The 22,803-nt window shown below is 32.8% G+C and overlaps 1 protein-coding gene and 1 long non-coding RNA gene across 18 annotated transcripts in view; both read right to left on the reverse strand.

Annotated features, from left to right (window-relative positions):
* Positions 1-22,803, reverse strand: part of LOC123269483 (ephrin type-A receptor 4-A) — a 136,691-nt gene that overhangs the window by 49,948 nt on the left and 63,940 nt on the right. The window lies entirely within an intron of this gene.
* LOC123269490 lies at positions 247-22,517 on the reverse strand. The gene is made up of 3 exons (XR_006510432.1): positions 22,493-22,517; positions 14,165-14,171; positions 247-335 (listed from the first exon to the last, which is right to left on the reverse strand). It is a non-coding gene; the product is annotated as an uncharacterized LOC123269490 (long non-coding RNA).

Here is a 22,803-nt window from a genome sequence, read left to right on the forward strand (position 1 = left end):
TCATGCTTAATTAAGTTAATATTTAATACACTTGCAAGGGGTTCTGTTCGGTTAATTAATTAATCAAGGGTCGGTGCATTTATTCTTATTAATTTAATAAGGAGGAGGGAAATGTGGTAAAATAGATTCATTTATCATTTATCGAACTAGGATCTATAAACGAATCGTTTATTTGAAAAACCCTATAAGTCAATAATACTAAATTTTTCAGGAGAAGCAAAAAAAATTTTTCTTGGTTAAGTTTGCATTAACATCATGAACCAATGATGAATAATAATATTGTTAGTATCCCGAAAAAATATTCGAGCATGAAAAAATTTAATTGTTAATTACTACTATCTATAATAATGATTTGAAGTTGATTGACTTATAGGGTTTTTCACCAAAACGAACAAAATAGTAATAAAATCATTAATTTATTAATTTTTCTCCGTCAATTATTTATTATATTTATGAAATAAAGTACAAAATATGTATTGGAACTACAATTAACAAAAATTATAATAAATCATCTATTTTTAATTTCAAATTAGTCAACTGAGAGTCAACAATAAAATAACATTTTAATTTATCACAATCTACTTTTATAAAACCAAAATTGGAAAAATTATTGAAATCAAAGTATTTAACAGTAAATATAATATATTTTTATTTGGCTATCATTAATTTCAGAATTTAAATCAGTTAAATCAGAGTCAACAATAAAACAACATATTTTTAATTTTAATCCATCAAGCGAATATTGTAAAACTCATTAAAATTCAAGTATTTAACAGTAAATTTAGTTTCTAATTATCTAATAATCAATCATTTTAAAATTAAAGTCAGTGAAATCACATCAAACAATAAAACAATAATTTAATTTAATTTTTTTAAACCCACTCTATGAAAATTATTAAAATTTAAGTATTTTGCATTGAACTGAATTTTTCTACTCAAAAGAAGTTTTTTTGGAAAAAAAAAAACAAAAAGAAATTTATTTTTGGAATTTTGAAATTGAATGTTTATTCGAAAAACCCCATAAGTCACTGACTTATGGGGTTTCTCAACTAAACGAGATTTATATCGACCGATTGGTTAGGTCTTGAACACGGATTTAATATTTTTTGGTGCTGGTAAAAGTGCGGGGAAATTCAAAGAACCGAAAAATGCAAAAAACCCAATTTCGAAAAATATATGACTTATGGGGTTTCTCAAATAAACGATTCAAATAGAGATGTAGAAAAAAAGGAGGATTTTTTGGTCAGCTCATTTAACATTCAATTATTTCAGATTCGGGGAAAAAGTTTTTGGAGATAATGAGACGAATATTAATCGACAGTGCGCTATATTATTAAGAAATCGGGATTTTAATTATGAAAAATAAAAAACTATCAATAATGAGCTGCTAAACGCGTCAAATCACGTTTTTGGGGGTTATTGTTCTCCAGAATAGAAGAGTCAGCTGTTTTTCTGGGATACTTATATCTCGCGCGGCCGGAATAATGATTAAGCGCCATTTTGAGGCTCAATCACACTTTTTTGGTGGTTTGTTATCGATTACACCTATTTTGGCTATAAAAGTTTTATTTTTTATCATTTAGGATGTAAATAAAACCCTTCTTGGAGTCAATTTAATTCTGGAGGTATTAAATCAATTAAAAAATCACAAATTTTTGGCATTTTAAGGTTACTAATTATTTTATAATAATGGACGGGAATAATTATAATAATACACCCGTTTTGCCGTCTGTTATTCTGAGGTTATGAGCAAAAATAATAGGACGTAAATAATACAACAGTCCAAATATATGTTTAACCTTAAAATAATGCGCGTCTAGAATTCATAATATCCAGGCGGTTATGAATATATTATATTAATTCTGTGGCTGTCTACAGTAATTTTAGTTCGCGACAAAACCAATTTGTCATTTGACAAATGTTCTAACCATTACTAAGGAACCAAGTGATCAAAACTTCTGTCAAGATAGCGATCAAAGTTTATAATTATGGTTATGATTATTCTAATCTCGAAAATCTTTAGTCAATATTAATAGTATGAATCAAAATTCATGATGGAAACTTGAACTTTCTGTATTGTTCCGTCGGGTAATAAGGTCTTTAAAAGTTATCTATATTATTAAGAAAATAAAAAAAATTTTGTTTTCAGGATAGTCATATGATAAAATCCCTTTTTTTAGTGAAATTTAGTGTATTCATTCTCACCGATAGTCAATTTATTATGATTATTTAGGCTGCATTCGAAAATTATCTCTAGATACATAATTAAAAAATGACCTTTTATCTTATGAAACATTGACATTTTTAAAGATATAAGCTCATCCCGATGTTACACTCATCAAAACCCTTCATTTAAGTACCCACATCAATTTTTTATATATTTATATATATTATATATATGAATATATGAAAAATATATAAAAATGCATGTGGGTACTCAAATGAAAGCTCTTAGTGAGTGTAACATCGGGATGACCTTATATCTTTAAAAACGTCAATAATTAAGAAAGTACAGGGAATTTTAACAAATATCTTGTAAACCATTGACATTTTTAAAGATATAAGCTCATCCCGATGTTACACTCATCGAAACCCTTCATTTAAGTACCCACATCAATTTTTCATATATTTATATATATATATATATATATATATATATATATATATATATATATATATATATATATGTGAAAAATATATCAAAAATGCATGTGGGTACTCAAATGAAAGCTCTTGATGAGTGTAACATCGGGATGACCTTATATCTTTTAAAAAGTCAATATTTAAGAAAGTACAATGCAATTTAACAAAAGTCATTATTTAATAAAACAAAATTTTAATTTTTTATAGTGACTGCAAGATTGCTGGTATAAAAAAACGATTATTTAGTAATTTTTGGCTATAGCATGGAAGTTTAATAAAAACTTTTATTCTCAAAATCAGACCAAAAAAACTTCTCTTTTAAAATTATCATCAAAGCGTAAAGTTAAAAAAATGTTCCCTCACACTATCGATTACGCTAAGAGTAACCATTTTTGTTTTCATTTTCCCAAAAATGTACTCGAATAAAGTTTGTGTATTTTTCCATTACCACAAATGTCCCTAAGCTCACTGTTTATTCAGCAGAATGAAGTAGCGTTACTTCTATTCTATTATGTAAGCGTCCCTTCTAGCCTTGAGGCAGTAAAAATACCGAAATAGTTTAAAATACCTCAAACCAAACTACCCTCACCCTAGAATTTGTAAGGTGATTACGCCCAAGGTTTTCCAGGGTACGCTTTCGAACAAGCAATGAATTATCCACGGTTTGTTAGGTATATCATAAAAGATCCCGTTAAAAAGTCACACCGCGAAAAGCGACAACAATATCACCAGAAACAACCAACAACTTAGTCGGAAGCAACAGTAGTTGTCAACCAGTACTAGCTACGGAAGGTCATTTTCTCTTTTTTGTGCACAAAGATGAAGAGCCAAGACTAAGACGCCCCAGTATGACAAAGACCCGTAACGACGAGGTGTCATAAATCTTGAAGAACTGGAGAATCCCAGTAATCTCCTCCAGTTCTGCCGTAAACAACTCTTCCATTTAGAACACAGAGCAGCAGCTTCATCATAGTTTGAATTTATTATTTGCGAATCTATTATTCGCGTGGAATATGGTGACAGCTGATGAAAAGCGGAATATTCGAGGCAGGTGAATATCAAACCCTGAGGCTGATGGTAGTCATGGTAGTTACGGCTGGTTCTGGTGCTCTGAACCAGGTTCTGGTGCTCTGGATCAAAATGAGAAGAGGAGAACGAGAAGCTGAATCAGGATCAGGTTATCTAAGGATGAATGTGGTGGTATCTTTAGTGTGTACATTGTGCTTATGCATATCATACAATAATGCGGTGGAGAAAATACGTTACTGCTCGTTAACAGTCGACAGAAACGCCAACGTAAGGCCCACACCGAGTCAATTAGGTGACCGAGTAAGCCCGTCGAGTGTGAGATTTAAACCGTGTGCATCACCAATCCTTATTTGTGTTTGCACAAATATGCATAAGTACCTAATGTAACGCTATGGAAGAAAATACAATAAGAAAAGGAAACTTTACTGCTAAATGACGGTAGATCCAAGAGAGAGTCACATGACTTAAACTGGAATTCATGTTGATTGGACGCGCATCATATCCGAGTGTATTTTATAACACCCGTTGATAACTGATCCCGAACTGGTTTCTGGTTTCTCGGGCCAACTCAAATTGCTCGTATATAAGACAAGCTTTATACTTTATACTTAGCTGGGTGCTGAGAGGAAGAAGGGGTAATATTGATATGAGTCTAAGGAGTTGGATTTAAGGTGCGAGGTTTGTTGTTGCTTGATTTAGTTCTTAGGGCTTAAATAGTAAGCTTTAAATAGTCTTGAGTGTTTTGTTATCTTTGCAAGGCTCCAAAATTCAAGATTCTATCAAATTGATTCGAAAAAATGGGTGGAATGCAAGAATTGCAAAAATCGGCGTAAATATTAGATACGGAAAAATTATACGTTTTTTATAGGGAATTTGTATACGGAAAAAAAGGTTCACAAGAAAATATTTTTTTTCCTGTTTTCTTGAAAAAAAATGTTTTTCTGACAAGAAATTTCACTTCCAACAAAATTAATTCTCTTGCTTTAAAAAATACGTATCTTGAAAGAAAATATATTTAACTCAAGAAAATCTTGTTTTGAGAAAATTCAGCCTCGGCTCCAATAAATTAAGTTCTTGATAGAAGTTAATTTTCTTGTCTTGAGAAAATTTCCCTCTTGCTCCAAAAAATTAAATATAAAGATAGAAGTTAATTTTCTTGTCTTGAGAAAATTTCTCTCTTGCTCCAAAAAATTAAATATAAAGATAGAAGTTAATTTTCATTTATATTTTTATTGATTAACATGTCAAATGGGAAGATCAAATATTTCATCATTTTTTCATTCAATATGTATAATTGCACGGTAAAATAATATAAAATGGGTATCAAATATTCTCGAGAAAAATTTTCTCAAGGTGAGAAAATTTTTTTCTCAGATGAATTAGGTGGCGCTGCATCCCTAAAGTATCTAACGATCTTGATCAAATATAAAAATTTATTATATCAAGTATTTATGATAATAAGGAAAAAATTACCACCAAGAATAGAATTAAAAGAAAAATTTTAACTGCAGCCCACACAATTTCGGTTTTCCAGGCACCCGACAAATTTTCTTGAGCCAAGAATTTTGTTCGCCAAAGAAATTTTTCTTTCTGTGTATAAGATACCTTTTTCGTAGAAAATTTAATTTCCTATAAAAAGATTCTTTACAATTTTTATGTATTTCTCATATTTAACCCAGAATTTGGGTTCAAAAATTCTAAAAGAACTTAGAAACTTTCGTTACCATTCCAGAACTTTTAAAAATGTAACACACCTAAAATATGAGAAATATAAAAAATTACACCAAAACCTTCTTTGTAGAGGATTAAATTATTTATAAAAAAATTTAAGTATGACTTGGTAGAATCTCTAATATTTCGCCCAAAAAATGAGGTTAAAATTTATCAACAAGAAGTGTCCTTTAGCCAAAAATTGACTTTTAAAGTCGAATTTCTCCAAAAACTTCAATGATCCATAAAAAAATCTAAATATTTCCCCTCCATTTCGGAAAATCCTCCCAATTTATTCCAACCACACTAAAAACAAAGATAAATGGAATTCCGTAGGTGTGATGGACTGACCAGCGATCATCTTGACTTAAATTCCCAATTCAGACAAATTGTTGAGCGGTTTTTGATATTCTCACGGAGTAGGCGTTTATTCCCGTGTTTTTTTTCTGGTCAGGTGATGGGTGCCCGGATGACACAAGACAGCGCTCGTTTGCGTTGCCAGCAACATTTTTAGAGTCCAAATAAAATAGTGAATGTACAGGATCTCGGCAGGAGCAGGTCATAAGAACGTAGGTGGTCCCCACTTCAAGATCGTCTCTCCATCCCGTTCTAAAGCGCTCTCCATCTCATTCTGGCTCATCTTCCCGAGTCTTTATGTCTTGATGCTTCACAAACGCACACACATACAGAAAAAGCACACATGGATGAATCCGAGCCGCTTCACCCTGGGTACTTTGTGCGAGGTCGCTGTAGTCTGTTCCAGACTCACACATGCTGTTGTGTGTAACGATATCCGTGGAAGTATTAGTGTAAGTAAATAAGTGCGTTTGTGTGTGCCATTCCATCCTGTAGAATCTTATGGCTCTACACCGAGATCGGAGCTCTCTCTGGTACAAGCTGTGACAGCGTGTACGCATGCACCTTTACTGACAGCCGTGTACTTCCCCGGTGTACTTTCTCCCTGTCCCGCATAGCATATCGCCTCCTCGCCTCAATCCGTGTTTTCAGCAAACTCTGTCTGCATATGCCATCCTCCATCCTCCATCTCTTTGCTAAGCAACACTCCTTTTCGGATTACCCCCAAACCATTAGCTACGTGATTTACAATTAAGCAGTCCTTGTCCCAACATTTATTATCGTTATTATTGTTATTATCGTCTTATAGCTGTCTAAGTTGAATATCCCACGGACACACACGACTCCAGCATAAATATCGCTGAAGGCTATCGGGTACTATCCTCTATCCTGCATCCTGCTAGTCATATCAATTCTACTTGTCCTTTTATCACTCCCAGTACTGAGCAATCCGGTGCAACCAGTGATATAGAGATATTGTTACGCATGCTTCTTATGATTCTGGGGTAACTTCTGGTAAAGGTAAATTTTATGAGTTTTACACGCAGAAAACAATTTTGTTAAGATAACCTAAGATATGTTGTGGTGACAAATGAATTTAAATAGGGATAACAAATTATATGTTAAAATAATGAAATTTAGGTTATAAGTTATTGATATGTTATAAAAAAAACAGTTTTGGTACTATAGCAAAATCTTTAAGTTCGACAAAATACTTTAGTTGGTATAGCAAATTTTTTTGTTGAAACAGCAAAATTATTCTATTAAAATAACAAAGAGAATTTGTTAGAGTAACAATGATAATTTGTTGAAGTAATAAAGAGAATTTGTAATAATAACAATGAGAATTTGTTGGAATAACAAATAAATTTGTTACAGTAAATTTTATAAGAATACATTTAAAAATATGCTATAATCAGCTATAGCTGATTTGGAAAATATTTTGGGAACAAATTAGTTTTGCTACTGCAACAAAATCTCTTTGTAACAGCAACAAAATCATTTTTTTGTAGAAACAAAGTCATTTTGTGACGGCAATAAAATGATTTTGTTAGAGCTACAAATTGATTTTGTGATTTAACAAACTGGTTTGTTAGTACAACTTTAAACATTTTGTTAATGCAACTAATGGATTTCGTATAACTACACTAATTTGTTAGAAAATATTTTTCAGTTATCCCGTATTTTGTTATAACAACAAAACAGTTTTGTTACTATAGCAAAATCTTTCAGTTGATTTGACAAATGACTTTAGTTGGTATAACAAATTTTTTTGTTGAAACAGCAAAATTATTATATTAAAATAACAAAGAAAATTTGTTGGAGTAACAATGACAATTTGTTGAAGTAATAAAGAGAATTTGTTGGAATAACAAATAAATTTGTTACAGTAAATTTTATAAGAATATATTTAAAAATATGCTATAATCAGCTATAACTGATTTGGAAAATATTTTGGGAACAAATTAGTTTTGCTACTGCAACAAAATCTCTTTGTAACAGCAACAAAATCATTTTTTTGTAGAAACAAAGTCATTTTGTGACGGCAATAAAATGATTTTGTTAGAGCTACAAATTGATTTTGTGATTTAACAAACTGGTTTGTTAGTACAACTTTAAACATTTTGTTAATGCAACTAATGAATTTTTGCTATAACTACACTCATTTGTTACCACAACATATTTTTCAGTTATCCCGTCTTTTTTTATAACAAAAAAATCGTTATTATGCGTGTGGATTGTTGTGGTTGTACTACACATTGCCTAAAAATGGTTCAATTGCACTCTTAACTTTGATATAATAACTAAAAATGGTAAAAATGTCAATGTTATATACGTCAAATTAAAGGTAATTTCATGAGCTATAACATGAATTTTTTAAAAAATTGGCTATCTCTTTTCAATCAAAAGTTATACATCAATGAAGTGACCGAAAACGTGACTCACTATTTTGAAAATTTTAAATGGCCGCCATTTCTAAACTAATTGATCGATTTTGCTTATCTTCAAACTCGTTCAAGGAAATTACCCAAAGAATATGTGTACCAAGTTTCATCTAAATCCGTTGAGAATTGTAGACGCTATCGTGTTCACAAGCCACGTTATATTACATAAATATATAAACTTTTGAACCAATGCTAACTTTGAGCCTTACTCGACTACACAAGAGATATAATGACAAAATCTTTCTTGTAGAAAATTTAATCCTTTGTAAAAAAGGTTTTTATCAATTTTTAGATATTTTGAATCTTAGTCAGAATTTAAATTCTAAAATTTTGAAGAGATGTTTGAACTTTGTATGACTAAAAACAATTTTGAGTTTAAATTTTGGCTAAAATATTAAAAATTATAAGAAACTTTTTTTTTTTAGAAAATTTAATCCTTTATAAAAAAGATCCTTATCAATTTTTTATAACATTGAAGAATACTTTAGCCAGAATTTGAATTCCAAAGTACTGAATAGGTATTTGAAGTTATTCACGCCAAAAATATTAAAAATACGAAAAAATTATGAAAGACTTTTCTTTTATAATAAAATTAAAATCTCACAAATTTAGGATACTTTTTGAATGGTACTGCAGATTAAATAAAGGAAAGTCTAATGATGAGGTTGTGGCTGAAAAGAAGATTTCTCGCACACCCACAACCCACACATGTGACCCCAAGTCAGCTTTCCCTAGACACCTTTCTCTCTCAGAACTTACTCCACGTGAATAAGGAGTAAGGAGTTTGACGTTAATTACGATCTGGTCCAATGTCTTCTGGTTGTTACAGGCCCCCCATAGTCTACATCTACAAGTAGAACCTTTACTTAAACTGCGACCCGTTAGACTACGCGGGATATTCTCGTGCTGGTTGAATGAACTCTCTTCAATTCATGATTCTTATTCTATTTTGTTTGGTCTCTTTTTAACATTTTTTATCTCACAGATCTTTTTTCTCGCGCCTCTACTTTTGCGATTCACAATCCAACGCACACGTACTTATACACTAGAATCATTATGTATGATTTCAATTTGTGAGATTTTTAAAAATTTAGGTAAAATAAAGGATACACACAGAATTTAGAAATTAAATTATAGTTAAAATATTGAAGATACGAAAAAATTATAAGATATCTTTTTTCTAGAGGGTTAAATTTCTTATAAAAAAAGTTTTTTTTTAATTTTTTATATCTTCAATATTTCATCCAGAATTTAAATTCAAAAATTTTTTAGCCTCACGAAAATTAGTGTCTCCAAATATCAGGACTTTCAAATTCTGACTGAATGGATCAAAATAGCGAAAAATTGATAAGGATATTTTTTGTGGAGAATAAATTTTCTGTAAAACAGATTTCTTATTATTTTTCCGTATTTTCAATACTAGCAACTTTGCAGTCACTCTGTGACTGCCGTGACTTGGGAACTATAAATAAATATAAAATTTTGCTTAATTATATATAATGACTTTTGTTAAATTCTACTGTACTTTTGACATTTTTAATGATATAAGCTCATCCCGATGTTACACTCATCAAGAGCTTTCATTTGAGTACCCATATGCATTTTCGATATATTTTTCATGTATATATATATATATAATATATATATAAATATATGAAAAATTGATGTGGGTACTCAAATGAAAGGTCTTGATAAGTGTAACATCGGGATGAGCTTATATCTTTAAAAATGTCAATAGTTCACAAGATATTTGTTAAAATGCTCTGTACTTTCTTAACTATTGACGTTTTTAAAAATATAAGCTCATCCCGAAGTTACACTCATCAAGAGCTTCCATTTAAGTACCCACATGCATTTTTATATATTTTTCATATATATACATATATATAATATATATATAAATATATGAAAAATTGATGTGGGTACTCAAATGAAAGGTCTTGATGTGTATAACATCGGTATGAGCTTATATCTTTAAGAATGTCAATATTTCACAAGATATTTAGTAAAATGCCCCGTACTTTCTTAAATATTGACGTTTTTAAAGATATAAGCTCATCCCGATGTTACACTCACCAAGACCTTTTATTTGAATACTCACATGCATTTTTGATATATTTTTCGTAAATACATATATATAATATATTATAAATATATAAAATATATGAAAAATTGATGTGGGTACTCAAATGAAAGGTCTTGATTAGTGTAACATCGGGATGAGCTTATATCTTTGAAAATGTCAATAGCTCACAAGATACAAGGTCATTTCTTAATTATGTATCTAGAGAACATTTTTTAATGAAGCCTAAATTTTGAATTCAAAAAGATTAAATACTCTAAAAAAAATTTTTTTAAGCATTTAAAATCCGAAAAACCTAAAAAAAATTTGACAGCATTAAAAAGAATAAATCTCAGAGATATTCAAGTAAAAAAAGAGGCTCATAAATAAAAAAAACCGTAAAAATTAGAATTTTCTCAGTAACTTGATACTTTATCCGATAAGGATCTATAGATTTAAAATTTAAAAATGCATTTATTTTAAAAACGGTCGTCTATCTTTCCATTAATTACAAATAGTAAATAAATATTTAAGTGTAGATGTTACGAACACGGTGATTAAAAATAATGTTGGGAATTTATGTGACAACGTTTGAAATAAAAAACCAACAGATAATATTGATAAAATACCGGCAGTTATCGAAATAACAACCGGTATACGTACATAGTATCACAATAAAAAATGACTCGACGCTATAAAAAATGATATTTATTAAACGCTTTTTTTTTTTTCTTTTTAAATCTTACTGTTGTCAGTGGTCTAAAGGTTACCGATCAATTTCATTTAACTATCAAATCGTACCATATCATATAACATATTATATTATATTATATTATTTTATTCACATTGAATATCGAATGATAATAAATGTATTTGGGATCACGGAAGCTGTTTAGTTCGCTGGGTATAGGATCAGACCCTGATTAAATTCACCTCGACAAATTTAGTAACGGACCGGTCATTAATATCCTCAAAATAGTTTTGTCCATAGTATACGTTTGTAAACTGACGGGTACTATTCCGCCCCCCGCCACGCACCACTGGAATTCCTGGCTTGATGGATCAGGTCGCGATCATCGTCATTCTACTCGCCTCGGCCTTTATTTCACACGACATAACACGTATTTACGCTCGAAAATTGCCGGATTTTAAGCCAAAGATACGAAAAAATTTAGCTAGTGCAAATTCCTTAAATAGACCAAATTTTAATTTTAAATTCTGGGTCACATATATAGAAATTTTAATTTGCTACAAAAAAAGTCTTTATATTTTTTCGTATTTTCAGTATTTTAACTTCAAAATTTTTTAACAATATTTACATATCTTTTTTTTGGAGAATATTTTTGGATCCAAATTTTTACCAAAAAATTGCGAGATCTTTTAATTTAAAGTTTGAAATTCCCGCCAATATTTAAGATTTTTGAAAATCCCACGGGTTGATATCTTCAATGGCGGCTTCGGTGCTAACAGCTGATTGCTTTCTCTCCAGTTTTAAGAATTTTTTGTTGATTATAGTTAATTGCTACGGATTTAAGCGATAATATTTTGCAGTTTTATAGATTTAAGCAGTATTAAGGAGATCCACGCGTAAAATTTTTAAAACTTCCTGAAAATTTGTAAATTCAATCTAATAATTAATAAGAAAATTAAAAAAGCAGTAGGTTTCCGGGATTTAATCAAATAATTAGGTTTAAATATTGTAATTTTTACATGAATAGAGATTCCACCAGCCGGTATTTAGTTAAAAATTTAATGCAATTAACGATTTAAAAAAAAATTTATTTTCATCGAATTTGATTGAAAAAATAATAAGCTTTTGATTAAAACAATAAAAAACGTAGCTTTCCGAACGGAGATTACGGAGATATTTTAGATTTTTTATGAAAAATCACTCGGAACTTGCGTTGTTTAAAGTCTTGTATTTGACTTGGCAACACCGCTTGCGCAGTTACTCAAAGCATAAGTAACCGCGGTTTTTTAAATGCTAGAAGATCTTAGTCATTTTAGTTAGACAGTAAACATAAATAAATTTGAAGGTTAGGGACACTCTTTTTACGTTGTCAAGTGTATACCGGTAATTTAGAGTGCTATATTTTTTATTATTCAATAAAATATTAATAATTATTTAATTATTAAATTTATCGGAAATTTCCTCAAAAATATTAATTAATTTAAAAATTAATTTTAAGACAGTATTTCTACGCATTATTTTTTATAGACATTCTTTACACTAAGAGAATAACTTGGATCTCCTTAAAGTTCGAAATTCCCGCCAATATTCAAAAATTTTGAAAATCCCGCGGTTTAATATCTTCAATGGCGGCTTCAGTTCTAACAGCTGATTTCTCTCTCACCAGTTTTAAGAATTTTTCATCGATTATAATTAATTGGCACGGATTTAAACAATAATATTTTGCAGTATTATACAATTAAGTAGTATTAATTCAATAAAAAAAAAAAAACAATTTCCGCAACACCTCAATAAAATTTTAGACATTTTTTACACTAGGAGGACACTTGGATCTCCTTAAATTTCCCACAAAAATTTTGTACTAATATTTAACCCAAAAATTTTTCAAGAATTCTGGACAAATTCTACAAAATACGTCAAAATCGATGAGTACCTTTTATATAAAAAATTAAATTCCCCATAAAAAAAGGTTCTCTAAAATTTTTCCGTATCTTCAAATCTTGGCTTAGAATCATTCTTCAAAGCTAGCACCCTATTTTCTTAGCGTCTCTTCGCACACTTCCTGACAGGCGTGAAATCAAAATCACTCTTAGTCTTCGCAATATATAAATTTCTTCCCTTGACTCACCTACCCCACTCGAAGCACGTGTGACTCAGAAAAGACAACCATCCCGTAGACACGTGGATGAATCTTAAATTAAGAAAGACTTGAACCGAACCTGAAGAATCAAATCCTTGGATTTGACCCTCGTCGTCCTGAGTACACACACGGTTTCAATTTCATTTTCTTCATCATCATCATCATCGTCTTCTTGCTCTCCTCCTTCTCGATGTTCTCGCTGTTCATGTTAGAGTAACCAGGACGGAGAATAAAAAATATGAGGTGCCCGGGAACTTAACCCTGGGACTCCCTTCGCGGCGGGGTCTCCGGGCCCCCATGTTTGGTGGGTCCAACAGAGCTCTCTCCCAAAACCGGCCCACGCCTTTGGGCCTCTCGCTCATGCCAGGAATTACCATTTACATAACGTTATTATGTTTGTGCATAATGTATGTACACATGTTAAATCAATTATTTAAACAATATGGGGGTCCCTTTTCATTTCTTCTCTCTTGGAGCTCGAGAACAAGGAACGAGCATACAAGAGAAGAGCAGTGAGCAGTGTGATACCACCATCATACGAGAATTTTAAAGAGAGAACAAGGACCAGCGTGTCCACTCAGATGTTTGATTGCTTCGCAAAGAGGTTACTCTCACCCTTTCTCGCTTCTCTTTATCCGAGCCATTTTATCTCTGTCTAGTCCTTTCATCCGAGGAATTTACATATTTTGCCAATCACTTTAATTCCTGCAAATTCCGAACGTTTTTTACGCGACGCGCTATGAGGTGTGCACTAATCTCTAAAATTGTCGATTTAATACAAACTAGCAATCTTGCAGTCACTATGTGACTGCCATGACTTGTGAAGTATAAATAAAATTAAATTTTGCTTTATCAAATAATGAATTTTGTTAAATTGCACTGTACTTTCTTAAATATTGGCTTTTTTAAAGATATAAGCTGATCCTGATGTTACACTCATCAAGAGCTTTCATTTGAGTACCCACATGCATTTTTATATATTTTTCATATATTCACAAATATATATAATATATAAATATATAAAATATATGAAAAATTGATGAGGGTACTCAAATGAAAGCTCTTGACGAGTGTAACATCGGAATGACCTTATATCTTTAAAAATGTCAATAGTTCACAAGATATTTGTTAAAATGCTCTGTACTTTCTTAAATATTGACGTTTTTAAAGACATAAGCTCATCCCGAAGTTACACTCATCAAGAGCTTCCATTTGAGTACCCACATGAATTTTTATATATTTTTCATATATACATATATATAATATATATAAATATATGAAAAATTAATGTGGGTACTCAAATGAAAGGTCTTGATGAGTGTAACATCAAAATGAGCTTATATCTTTAAGAATATCAATAGTACACCAGATACAAGGTCATTTCTTAATTATGTATCTAGAGATAATTTTCAAATGCAACCTAAATACTTATAATAAATTTATTATCGGTGAGAATGATATAATACCTTGAAAAGGCATAAATTCAAGATACTAAATTTCACCAAAAAAAAAACCGATATTATGAATATCCCGGACACAAAATTTTTCTTATTCTCTTAATTATAAAGATAAGTCAGTAATACGGTTTGTTTTCTTCTTAATAATTAAATAACCACTATAAGGCATGCACTTTTGAATTTTCCAAACTTTTTTTTATTTCTAAGCGACCATCTGAGTGCTAATCAAGCTCTCAAGATTTCTATAGCTAAAGCAGAAATTTCAGAACCATCATCATCAATTGTTTCCACAATCATCAACCCTAACATTCTGAAACCACCTCAAAAAATTAATTCCTACAACATCCTGCGGTCGAGCAGTCTGTCCAGTGGTACTGACCACAGTAGTCGTTTTACTTAAACCTCTAGCTAGAGGTAATTTCTAGCCGACCGATCCATAAGATCTGTACATAGGTTGGCAGTAAAAAATTAAAGGATATAAAAATTGTCGCTTAAGTTTGAATTTTTGCACATAACATAAAGGGGAAGCTGGCAAAAAATAGAGATAAAAGAAAAAAAAGGTTATGGCGAAGCATAAAGGAAAAATAGTGTAGTGACCTGCTAATAAAATAATTATATTGGTTGAAGGTAATAGATTCTCAGAACGCATTAACCAGCTGAGATAAATCTCGGCATAAGGAGTAAGGAGTAAGGAGGAGGAGGAGGAGGAGGAGGAGGAGGGGGCTGGTATATTCCCGGTGCTTGAGCGTGGTCGCTGTTAAGTTAAGAGTTTATACTGTACTCAAGAATAAGAACAAGAAAGACAAGATTAAGGGGGGAGAGCCTGAAAGAGGAGGGACTTTGAGAAAAGGAGAAAGGAAAATGCTACACACAATACTCACACACACACACACACACACACACACACACACGTGCATAATATACCCGAGATACCTTTAATATTGCTATATCGCGAGGTATGGCATGCGAAATAACAAACTAAGGTGCATATAAATTGCCGCTAGACAGGTGGTCGGTTAATGAAGTCGAAATGCTATCACTGTATTTTCTGTGCTATTGCGACGCAATAAAAAATAGAAGCAACTAACCGCTGTCTCTTACTACGACCGGTAGCGAGCTCTATCTCTATCTCTGGCTCGATTTTTACTAACGGTTTTTTATCGGCGTATCTCCGTATTTTCCATTTAGGCCATTTAGGCCGTGCTAAACGCTCTATATACCACTCATTTTGCACCAGATTAAGATAAACTTTAACGAGAACGCTTATCTAACTGGCACAGATATTTCCGGTATGTGCATTAAAACTGCCCTTACTATGTCTGTTTCATGGCCCATTATGCCCTTTGATTAATATGTCAGACTGCAAACCTAAGTTGGAAATGGTGAGTTTCTATAGGGACCCGGAATGCCTTGGATATGGCCGTGACACACGCACCCAATACCAATTCTGGTGTTGCGTGACATGTAATTCACTTTTCTGACCTATTTATTTTTATGAAGGGATGAATTATGGAAAAATTGATACAAAATTCTTGGCTCAAGAAAATTTTCGGGTGGATACAATCTAGCTGTACATCTGTTCTGGATCAGATTTTTCAATGATTTTCAAGATCCTTTGATTAATCAATCGTTTATTTGAGAAACCCTTTAAGTCAAAAATACTAAATTTTTCAAGAGAAGCAAAAAAAATTTTTCTTGGTTAAGTTTGCATTAACATCATAAACCAATGATGAATAATAATAATGTTAGTATCCCAAAAAAATATTCGAGCATGAAAAAATTTAATTGTTAATTACTACTATTCATTATCATGATTTGAAGTTGATTGACTTATAGGGTTTCTCACCAAAACGAACAAAATAGTAATAAAATCATTAATTTATTAATTTTTCTCCGGCAATGATTTATTATATTTATAAAATAAAGTACAAAATATGTATTGGAACTACAATTAACAAAAATTATAATAAATCATCTATTTTTAATTTCAAATTAGTCAACTGAGAGTCAACAATAAAACAACATTTTAATTTATCACAATCTAACTTTATAAAACTAAAATTGCAAAAATTATTGAAATCAAAGTATTTAACAGTAAATATAATATATTTTTATTTGGTTATCATTAATTTCAGAATTTAAATCAGTTAAATCAGAGTCAACAATAAAACAACATATTTTTAATTTTAATCCATCAAGCGAATATTGTAAAACTCATTAAAATTCAAGTATTTAACAGTAAATTTAGTTTCTAATTATCTAATAATCAATCATTTTAAAATTAAAGTCACATCAAACAATAAAACAATAATTTAATTTAATTTTTTTAAACCCACTCTATGAAAATTATTAAAATTTAAGTATTTTGCATTGAACTGAATTTTTCTACTCAAAAGAAGTTTTTTTGGAAAAAAAAAAAAACAAAAAGAAATTTATTTTTGGAATTTTGAAATTGAATGTTTATTCGAAAAACCCCATAAGTCACTGACTTATGGGGTTTCTCAACTAAACGAGATTTATATCGACCGATTGGTTAGGTCTTGAACACGGATTTAATATTTTTTGGTGCTGATATAAGTGTGGGGAAATTCAAAGAACCGTAAAATGCAATAAAGGCCATCCCTGCAACTTCCCGCCAATTCTATACCTAAACGCTTGAAATTGCACTTATGACGTTTTTGAGCTCTTCGAGCTCATAAATACAATTTGTGTGTTTTTTTGAGCTCTCCGAGCTAAAAAAAAATGGCTTTTGTATGATTTTGAGCTCTTCAAGTTCAAAAATTTGATAAAACACTAAAAAAATTTTTTCTCACTCTAGAAAATAATTATGAATAATATTTTCTTGGCTCAAGTGAACCATTTTTCTGCAGGAATTTGGTTATACCTTTGATCTAATCTAACTATTTTCTAACATTGACAACATTGGGTAACTTGAGAAATCTATAAATTGTCATTTGATGAGCAATGGAAGAAATGTTCGGAATCTGCAGAAATTAAAGTGATTGGTCAAAGATGTAAATTCCTCGGATGAAAGGACTAAAGAGAAACTGGTGAGTGAAGAAGGATAGCAAGACGTTCTCCTCAAGGACTTTCTTGATGTTCAGTAGAGTTGTAAACTAAAATGGGGCAGAAGTTTACGATCAATCAGTTCCGGATCAAACGGGTGGTTGTTTTCAATCAAAGCTGATAGACAAAGCATCAACTCGACCATTAGGATAAAAAAGTAATCCTTGGAAAGATAATATCGTTATCATTATCACCTTGATGATTCAAAGCTCCGATTGTAAGTGGGTAATAAAAAGCGTGGGTTTTTGAAATTACAGATGTCAATGTATTAATCATCTGGCAGGAGTCACGTAACCAGCACACGATGAGAGAGCAGAGTTAGTTGGGTGGTTTGTGTACTTTACCAACGGGAAACTTGCTATTTGAAAGCTAGTCACGTTTGCCGAGGTCTCAATCAATCCTGGAGTGAATTTTAGCGCCATCCGTAGCAGAACGAGGACGAGAAACCCCAGACGTCTCGTTCGCCACCCTTTTTCTCTTCTTCTTTTATTTTATTTTATCGGTGGGGAAAAGCGGGAAAAAAACTCGACGCCTCACGACAGAGAAAGCTCAGGAGCCAAATGAAATAAAACGAAAACGGAAAAAATGGGAGCTCGAGCTGTACTGGCAAGAGGAAAAATAAAACTAAAAGAAAGAAGAAGCGTTGGAATAATAGCCCTGGTGGAAATGTAACCAACCCTCGTCTCGACGCCTCGCTGTACTGCTACAGAGGCTGCTTTAAGGGAAAAATCGAAGAAAACCTCCGCCGACTGCATCCACATCCAACCCAAAGGGTCCTAAGTGTTCACTGTGCACTGCTAAATGTATGTTGGAACCCTCCGTCAGTGGGGACATGGAACGGGAGCTGACTACGAGGCTCCAGAATGAGAGGAAGGTGATAAGGGCGAGAAACACCCGTTGAAAAGTTGCTACCAATAGCGTTTCAGTATCACGTTTTTGCGGGTCTTGACATTTTGTTTTGCTTTTATTTTGTGTGTATGCTCTTCCACTCTCATTTGCGTCCCAAAAGATATAGCTATATAGTTAGATCCAACGAACTCCCTCCCACTGGGAGCTGTGTGTCCTTTTATTTTGTAGGATTATTTTTTACCTGTGTTAGCGGTTTTTTTTTTTTGGTCTGTACTGGCTCTTGACAAAATCTCAACGAAATATATAATAGCGGGCGCAAATCTAAAATTACTGGGTAAAGATTAAACCACGACTAATTCACCGTGACGATGAAACGACGCCTGCCTGCTGTGAAAAGGAAAAGGAACATTGAGAAGTTAAGTGAAAATGGGTATAAGTCTGTAAGGCTGAGGTTAAATTCCCTGAGTAGTCTGTAGTCTCGTCTGAGGATAAGGTTAAGGATGCGAAAACGGCTTTGTTCTTCGGCTTTGGTCTTTGTATTTTGGGTGAAAACTCGAGGGTTGCTTTTCCGGCTTCAACAATCACCCTAGTGACCAAACATCGTCATTTTTTATCTAACAAGTCTTTAGGATAGGCTTTTTTTAGTGTCGTGGTGATTAAAGAAAGTGTTAGCTGGTCTTTTTAAGGATCTTAAAGAATCTCAAGAATCTGGTGAGAGTTTTCCAAGATTTAGGAGCATTTTTAACTTCCCTCTAAGAAAATTGAAAATTTTCAAAAGTTGGCAAGTTATTGGTTTCACCCCGTTTTTCGAAAATCGAGTTTTCAACGGATGTTGACGTTTTGGGGTCCTAGGAAGCTTCCCCAAATGTTTCCGCGATGTATGTGGCCGTATGTAAACTTCGCATAACTTTTGAACGGCTCGACCGATTTAATCGCAGTTGGTGCCATTCGAAAGAACTTGACTGAACTTAGATTTTTAATAGACTTTGGAACGATTTGGACTGGTAGATTTTGAGAAATCTCAAAAAAACTACAAAAAAAAATTTTTCAAATGTGGTATTTTTGGAATTACTTTCAAACGGCTTTGCCGATCAATTCCAAAAACTCATCAGCTCTTAATATCAAAAAACCACGTCGATCGCCGCCGGTCCGGTCAAAATCGGTTGATTCGTTCGTGAGTTATCGTTGTCGAATGAAAACCGAAAAAAGTGTTTTTTTTTTTGGAATTACTCCGAAATTTCTTGTTCTATCAATTCAAACAAAGATTCTTCATGAAGCTTAAAAACCTGTGTCGAACGCCATCAACCGCGTGAAAATCGGTTTATTCATTCAAAAGTTATTACAATTTGAAAATTCAAAAAATAGTGTTTTATCAAACTTCTATCAAACTTTTGAGCTCAAAAGCATACAAAAGCTATTTTTTTGAGCTCAAAATAACACACAAATTGTATTTATGAGCTCGAAGAGCTCAAAAACGTCATAAGTGGAATTTCAAGCGTTTAGGTATAGAATTGGCGGGAAATTTCAGGGATGGCCTTTAGGGTCAACCGTTTTTTCAATTTTGTTTTACGGTGGTCAGGTCAATAGTCAATTAGTCCAGTTGGTTAAGCCGGTTAGAGAATAAAGATAACGCAAACAGAAACACAAACGTAGGCTTTGTTCTCAACAGAAGGAAGAGAAACGTAAAGGTTTAGTTTGTTGGTTGATTTGTATAAAATGGTTATCTACACACCAGTCAGAACAATAATACCGTCAGTGACAAAATATTGTAGAATAACCCAGAAGCCGGAAGTCGATCCAAGTCGTTTGAAAGTATAATATATATCTTTAAGATTGTAATGCCCGCGGCGCTATTGTACATCACAGTCCAGTGTAGTAACTCTCTGAAAGCACAATCACCCGGATTACTGGGAAGTCGTGGCAAAAGTAAAAGTAGGCATTCCTGGGCGTTGCGCGGTTTTCCAACAGTTAAGGCGTATTGAAGCAGGACATAGACAGCAGAACCCAGGAGACATTAAGACAGACACACACATACATGTGTGATTGCGTGCCTCAGGTGAAACGCTAGAGGGTTTACTGTGATGGCGTAGCAAAGCAAGTCCCTAAGGCTCCCAACGCACTCTACTCACCATCACCATCACCAATATATAAAATACGTAATAGCTAATAGCAGCCTTACGCATTGGATGCTGGTAGGTCTAACTAAACTATACCTACAGGCTGGATCATTCTTGGTGTTATAGAGGCTTGCTTAGCCTTGTATCTCCATTCTCCAGTAAGCATTCTCCTTATCCACCGTCGACTTTCTCTTTCTGTTAGACAGCAAGGCACCGCAATATCCAGTCTCTCTTCTTACGTTTTATTCTTCTGTCTTATATTCTCTTCCCGAGAGTAAGAGAGTAAACATTTTTCTGACCGATTGAAATTTATGCTCACTCGTGTTCCCGGGCGCATATCGCGTTTCGTCTCGCGCTGATGCTTGTTTTGCCGGTTTTATATAAGCGAACATGAAGAGTGGAAGAGAGACACTAGATTACTATGAGGTAGGCCCATAAAGGAGCAACGGAGATAAAGATAGACCGAGTGAGTTAGGTTTCCAGCAGCCTCCTTGACAACTTTATTTCATCCTCCGTCGGTCGAGCTTGATCCCTTCAACGTACTGATCGTATCAATGTCCGAATTCAGCAAGGCCCCCAGGTACGCGTTTCGTAATAAGGTTCTACATATCTATCTTTGTGTTATTACAGCCCCTTCAACCCTTAATGTCCATAGTTGAGGGTATCATAACCATGCCAAGGACTATCAACTTGGTCTTTGTCCAGTTGATGGTTGATGGTTGGTACTGTTTAACTTGGAGCTCCACTGGATTGGTGAAGAGTATAGCAGTCTTCAGTACCAGTTGTGAGTGCAGGTATGCACGCGGTAGGCATTCCTGCGGTGTTGCCGCATCTCGGGCACTCGAGAAACAGCAGCCCAAGATGGAGTGGATGGGGAGCATCGATTGGACGGGATGGTAGCCCGAAGGAGCAAGAGAGACACTCTTACTACACGAGGACTAAGAGACCCGAGGACTAAGGGGGCTATTGAGCGTAGACCTCATACCAGAAGGAACGAGTCTTTCTGGCTTCGTGGAGGCAATCGAGTTTAAGGTCTCTTTTGCTCTTCAGGAAGACAGTCGCTCTTTGACAATTGGGAATTCGGTTGCCGTTTTTTTTTTTTTTTTTTTTTTTTTTTATTTTCTGCCAAATAGTTTCCCAGTTAGAAGTACATCAAGAGTTGTCTTAGGGTTGCCTAAATTCGTCTAAAAACTAACAGAAGGCTCGCATTGATTGTTAAGTTTTAGCTTTTAGCTTGATGAAAATCCAGTTTAGATTGTTGGCGTAGCTTCGCAAGATGTATCCATTAATGACTGGATGAAAAGATCGTGGTATAATAATATAATAGAGCCAGAGGAAGATGCTGCCAAGAAGAAGAAACAGATAGAGAGGAGGAGAAGATGTACGGACAAGAAACGAAGCAAGGCTAACGAGCTTTCCGTGCTCAGCTGGGAAGACATCAAACATAGAATGTGCAAGAGAGTGGATTCGAGTTTGTGTCTAACTTATAGTAGTTATACCATAGGTATATATACTATGGCTCTCGGGAGTTTCGATAAACGCATTACCGTCCAAAGTTGGACGCTGCATCATGAGAACCAGAAGCCTTCTGTGAAAGCGAGACAGATAGCCCAGGCGGGGAAGGGAATCTACTAAAAGAGTTATCGGGCGTCTTCGATTTACGTCACTGAACCAGACTAGGGGAAATATACTGTATTATATTATTTATCGGGACGAGAAAGATACAATTTAACGTACATCTGTTCTGGATCAGATTTTTCAATGATTTGAGAAACCCTATAAGTCAAAAATACTACATTTTTCAGGAGAAGCAAAAAACATTTTTTTTGGTTAAGTTTGCATTAACATCATGAACCAATGATGAATAATAATAATGTTAGTAGCCCGAAAAAATATTCGAGCATAAAAAAATTTAATTGTTAATTACTACTATTCATAATAATGATTTGAAGTTGATTGACTTATATGATTTTTCACCAAAACGAACAATTATTAATTTATTAAATTTTCTCAGTCAATGATTTATTATATTTATAAAATAAAGTACAAAATATGTATTAGAACTACAATTAATAAAAATTATAATAAATCATCTATTTTTAATTTCAAATTAGTGAACTGAGAGTCAACAATAAAACAACATATTTTTAATTTTAATCCATCAAGTGAATATTGTAAAAATCATTAAAATTCAAGTATTTAACAGTAAATTTAGTTTCTAATTATCTAATAATCAAT

The sequence above is a fragment of the Cotesia glomerata genome, linkage group LG7 (genome assembly GCF_020080835.1).
Source record: "Cotesia glomerata isolate CgM1 linkage group LG7, MPM_Cglom_v2.3, whole genome shotgun sequence".
NCBI lineage: Eukaryota > Metazoa > Arthropoda > Insecta > Hymenoptera > Braconidae > Cotesia > Cotesia glomerata.